Source organism: Mandrillus leucophaeus, unplaced genomic scaffold (assembly GCF_000951045.1).
Source record: "Mandrillus leucophaeus isolate KB7577 unplaced genomic scaffold, Mleu.le_1.0 Scaffold1486, whole genome shotgun sequence".
In the NCBI taxonomy this organism is placed as follows: Eukaryota; Metazoa; Chordata; class Mammalia; order Primates; family Cercopithecidae; genus Mandrillus; species Mandrillus leucophaeus.
The window spans coordinates 328,059-334,058 of NW_012101461.1; the positions used below are offsets into that span (position 1 = coordinate 328,059).

The 6,000-nt window shown below is 39.5% G+C and overlaps 1 pseudogene; it reads left to right on the forward strand.

Moving 5' to 3' along the window:
- LOC105535621 overlaps nucleotides 1-4,660 on the forward strand; it is a 29,143-nt pseudogene extending 24,483 nt beyond the window's left edge.
- Nucleotides 4,661-6,000: the final 1,340 nt, after the last annotated feature.

Here is a 6,000-nt window from a genome sequence, read left to right on the forward strand (position 1 = left end):
GGATTTTTCATTTTAAATAAAATATGATTATCATTTTAAATAAAATATTATAATGCAATAGATGCATTTTAATAATCTGAGATGATTTTGGTAAGCCTTCATTTCTATTTCCAGCTTCTGTCATGGTCTCTTCTAGTAGTATGTGAGATGTAAGTGCATCAAACAGAGACTTCAGCTACACACATGTTAAATCTTAAATATGATCAGGTTATCACTCTTTCCCCAGCCCTTTCCAGACATAGAATAACTTATGCTCCATTTTGAAGATACCCATTCAGGGAATCTGGGAATATAAAAAAGTTCACTTGGACATGAGCGGTGAGGGTCAGCTGAATTTGGTCTCAGGTGGCAGTGAGTGAAGTTATTAATTAACACAGGTGTTCCTTCCAGCCACTTAGTTGATCAGCCAGTTGTGCCATGACCTGTGCCTGGCATGTGTTTTAGCTTGCAAGATGCAAATATCCACCAGTCTGCCAGTCCCTGGAGATGAGTGAGAAATATAATAAATTGTTGGTTAGAAGTACATTAGTTACAAGTACAGGAGATACATGCAGGGAATAAAGGCGGCACAGTCCTACTATAAAAGTGTATTGAGAAGTCTGGGAATTTTTTTTTTTTTTTTTGGAACGAAGTTTTGCTTTTGTTGCCCAGGCTGAAGTGCAATGCTGCGATCTAGGCTCACTGCAACCTCCGCCTCCTGAGTTCAAGCGATTCTCCTGCCTCAGTCTCCTGAGTAGCTGAGACTACAGGCATGCGTGACCACACCGAGCTAATTTTGTATTTTTAGTAGAGACGGGACTTCTCCATCTTGGTCAGGCTGATCTTGAACTCCTGACCTCAGGTGATCTGCCCACCGCAGCCTCCCAAAGTGCTGGGATTACAGGCATGAGCCACCACGCCTGGCCGGGAATTTTTAGTACTGTATTTTATCATTCATCGCACAATTCACATATAAAATGACTTACTTATGCTATTGAGTGGTAATGCATTTTTATTTTATAATAAGCCTTTTTAGCAATAATGTACTTAAAAATAATGTAAGCTCATTATATTAGTCTGTTAAGGTTGCGATAACAAAGTACCCACAATTGTGGGTTGCTTAAAGCACTTAAATTCATTGTCTCACAGTTCTGAAGGCTGGAAGTCCAAAATCAAGGTGTCAGTGGGATTGGTTCCTTCTGAGGGCTATGAAAGAGAATCTGTTCCATGCCTCTACCCTAGCTTCTGGTGAATTGCTGGCAAACTTTGGCATTCCATGGCTTGCAAAAATATCACCCCAATTCTCTGTCATTATTTTCACATGGTATTTCCCTTGTATTCATGTCTGTGTCCCAATTTCTCCCTTTTTATAAGGACACCGTCACATTGGATTAGAGGCCACTCTACTCCAGTATTACCTCATCTTAACTAATTAAGCCTAATATGACCCTATTCCCAAATAAGATCATATTCTGCAGTACTGGCGCTAGGACTTTAATATACACATTTGTGGGGGTGGGGTAGGGCACAATTCAACCCATAACATACATGTTTAATGAAAAAATGACTGTGTATCCATTTCTTAAGAACATTAATGGTGGACATGTTATTTGAACAGCACGTTTGCCACTATTTACATCTACCATAGGGACCGTGGTAGTATCACCGACTGCTGAAAATCCGAAATAAACAAATCAGTTACAGAAACATTGGCTTCTACTTTAAAAGTGAATACTTAATTTTAAAAGACTGTACCCAGAGACAAAAATTTAAAATACGAAGATGTAGAAAGCCTATTTACATATCACTTTGTGAAGCACACCTTTGAATTAGATCAATGTTTCAATTAATTTTGCCCGTTTTTATTGAAACTTCTTTTGTGCACTTATAAAAAGTGGAGCAATAGCTATTAAGGTGTTGGCTCCATTAGCAGAAGGAAAGGCTTTGCAAACAGTTCAATGGTGGCTGGTTTTTTTTTTTTCTCCCAGTGTTATCAGATGCTTAAAATAGAATATCAGTTAATTTCAGTAATAGAGTTTCTTCATTTGATTCTTCATTTATAGAATCAAAACAAATCTTTTGGAAGGTCATTTTTCTGTCTAAAGTGAATTATCTAACATTATTGTAAAGGTTCATCTCTTTACAATTAAAGAGATGAGGTAGGGACCTCATCTCTACAAACAATTAAAAAATTAGCCAGGAATGGTGGTGTGCACCTATAGTCTCAGCTACTTGGGAGGCTGAAATGGGAAGATCACTTGAGCTAGGGAGGTTGAGGCTGCAGTGAGCCATGGTTACGCTACTGCACTCCAGCCTGGGCTGCAGAGCAAGACCTGGTCTCAAAAATTAAATAAATAAACAAACAAACACCCCCCCCCACAAAAACGAATTAGTATTGAATGGTGGCACAGCTGCTGCAGCCTGTGGGGTAAAAGGAGTACATGGAGCAGCTAGTAGGATGCCACCTCTTGCCCTGGCTGGCTCACCCCCTCTGCCACCCATTCTGGCCACAACTCTGGCATTGACCCCAATGGGCATAACTAGAAGAAGGAAGCACATTAAATATTGCTGTTAATAATTACTTATTGCCAGTAAAAAGAGTAACAGGTGAAGATTTTTGGGTTCTTTCTAGAATTTTAAATAGTTAACTAGCCTGGATGCAGTGGCTCATGCCTGTAATCTCAGAAATTTGGGAGGCCAAGGCAGGAGAATCACTTGAGCCCAGGGGTTCAAGGCTTCAGTGAACTATGATAGTGCCACTGCATAATCTTACTTCCTTTTTTTTTTTTTAAGAATCAGTTATATATTAAGAGTTTGGATGTTAGATACAACCTCATAAGTGATGTTGACACATACTATAGTGTAAAACTGCTTCAGAAATAACTTAATCTCATTTACTTAAACCTTATGTTTGATGATACTGGGCCTGAAGGAGGAGTGTTTTTTTTTATTTTGTTTTGTTTTGTTTTAAACAGAGTTTCACTCTGTTGCCCAGGCTGGAGTGTAGTGGTACAATCTTGGCTCACTGCAACCTCCACCTCCCAGGTTCAAGCAATTCTCCTGCCTTAGCCTCCCGAGTAGCTAGGATTACAGGCATGCGCCACCATCCCTGGCTAATTTTTATATTTTTAGTAGAGACAGGGTTTCACCATGCTGGCCAGGCTGGTATCAAACTCCTGACCTTAGGTGATCCACCTGCCTCGGCCTCACAAAGTGCTGGGATCACAGGCGTGAGCCACTGCATTCAGCCAAGGTGGAGAATTGATTGGCAAAGCAGTAAATAAGAACAGAACTCTGAAATACTTAAGAATGACTGGAAACAAGATTAAAAATACGAGTGGAACATTTTTTGCTGCAATGCTGCAAATTAATTCATCCTTAGAGAAAGTAGGTCTGGGTTACTGTGATCTGGGAATGCAAAGTCTGATAGCATTTGCTACAGTACTAACTAAAAACAAAGCCATTAAGGGAATAAACCTAAACTGACCTGTGCAGTATGGCAAACAGAAAGAGTCCACGGCCCACCTAGGCCATATGTTGAAAGAAAATAACTGCCTTGTTCAACTACACATGTGTAAGCATAATATAAAAAACTGTTGTATACAACATTTACATGTTATTCACTGTATCTGAACTGTAGCCTATGCTGCCTTGATGTCAGCTGCAATCAAATAACTCAGGATGGAATTATGTATCTGGCTGATGTAAAAACAATATTACCCTAGATGGAGTAGATTTTTCTTTTAACAGAATAGAAATTGCAGGAGCAAAGTATCTCCATGAAATTCTTACTTCACACACTGGGAGTTTTAAAGCATTGTCAGTAGTCAGCAACAACATAGAGGAGGACCTGCACTTTCACAATCAATGAAAACAAATCCCACATTTTCTAATATCTACATTTGGGGAAACAAATTTAGCCTGGGCAACATAGTGAGACCCCATCTCTACCAAAAAATTACAAAAAATTAGCTGGCCATGGTGTTACGTGCCTGTAGTCCTAGCTACTTGGGTGGCTGAGTTGGTAGGGTCACCTGAGCCCAGGGAGGTCAAGGTTGGAAGTGAGCTGTGATGGTGTCGCTGCACTCCAGACTGAGCAACGTGAGACCCTGTCTCAAAAACAAAACAGAACAAAAGGAAAACAAATTTGATGAGGCTACATGTGTATTATGTTCAGACATAATTCAAATAGGCCATCTAGAAACAGACAATAGGCCAGGTGCACTGGTTCATGCCTGTAATCCCAGCACTTTGGGAGGCCAAGACAGGCAGATCACTTGAGGCCAGGGGTTCGAGACCAGCCTGGCCAATATGGGGAAACTCTGTCTCTACTGAAAATACAAAAATTAGCTGATCATGGTGGCACACGCCTGTAGTCCCACCTACCTACTCGGGAGGCTTAGGCACAAGAATTGCTTGAACCCAGGAGGCGGAGGTTGCAGTGAGTCGAGATCACGCCAGTGCACTCCACCTGGGTGACAGAGCAAGACTCTTTCTCATATATAAATAAATAAACAAAAGCAGACAACACAAATGTGGAGTTATTTGTGGTGGATGGGTGCTCACAGAAGTCTCCAATGACCTTAAAAAACATTATTATTGAACACCAACTTATGGAGAAGTTTAGAGCCTCTCATCTAATGCAGATTTTGCTCTTGTTCCAGTAAGTCAACATGTATGAAAAAGAAGATATAAAATCTTTTTTTTGTTGTTGTTGTAGGGGATAGACTCTTGCTCTGTTGCCCAGGCTGGAGTGCAGTGGCGTGATCTTGGCTCACTGCAACCTCTGCCGCCCGAGTTTAAGCGATTCTCCTGCCTCGGTCTTTTGACTAGCTGGGATTACAGGCGTGCGCCACCATGCTTGGCTAACTAAAATCGTTTTTATACATTTGTCTTATTGCTTTCACAGAGATTTTTATAGTTTATTAAATTTTTCTTTCATAAATTAAAACAAGTTACTTTTATCAAATGTATAAAAGGTAATCACTATATTAAACTTTGTATAACTGTCCATTGTGGGAAAAAGAAAGCTTTCAGCCCTGAAACATAATTTTTGCAAAAATTACTCATCCAAACACAGATGCTGGTGAGTCACAGAATGATGGTAAAGACAATGATCCTAATGAATTAAGAAATCTGTGGAGCAAAATGTACTAAGAATTGGTTTTGGTGCACAAAATTATGAATTTTATGCAGACATGCAGTTCATAAAAAGAGCTAAAGATGCAAATAAGCACATGAAAAGATGTTCAATATCATTAATCACTAGAGAAGTACAAATGAAAACCACAGTGAGATACCACTATACAATCTGTACTAGTCTGCTTGGCTGTCATAACAGAATACCACAGAATGGACTGCAACAGGAATTTATTTTCTCACATTTCTGGAGGCTGGAAGTCCAAAATTAAGGTACCAGCATGTTGGTTTCTGGGGAGGCCTCTTTTCCTGGCTTACAGGTGGTGCCTTCTTGTTGTGGTCTCACATGGCCTTTCCCCTGTGCATGTGTATTCCTGGTGTTTCTTCCTCTTACAAAGATGCCAGTTCTGTTGGATTACAGCTCCACCCATGTGATGTCATTTAACCTAAATTGCCTCCTGAAAAGCCCTATCTCTAAATACAGTCACATTGAGGGTTAAGATTTCAGTGTATGAATTTTGGGGAGGACAAAATTGAGTTCGTAAGAACACCTATTACAAAGACTAAAATTTAAAAAAAAAGTGAGAATATAAAATGTTGGCTAAAATACAGAGCAACTTGAACTCCCATACATTGCTAATGGAGATCCAAATAATACAACCATTTTGGAAAACAGTTTGGCAGTTTCTTATGAAACTAAATATACTGTTAACATATAACCCAGCAATGCCAGTCCCATGTGATTACCCAAAATAAATGAAAACTTATATTCATACAAAGACGTCTGCATGAATATTTACAGCACCTTTATTTATAGTAGCCCCAACTTGGAAATAACCCAAATGTCCTTTGGCTTGTGAATAAAAATAATAATAATTATAT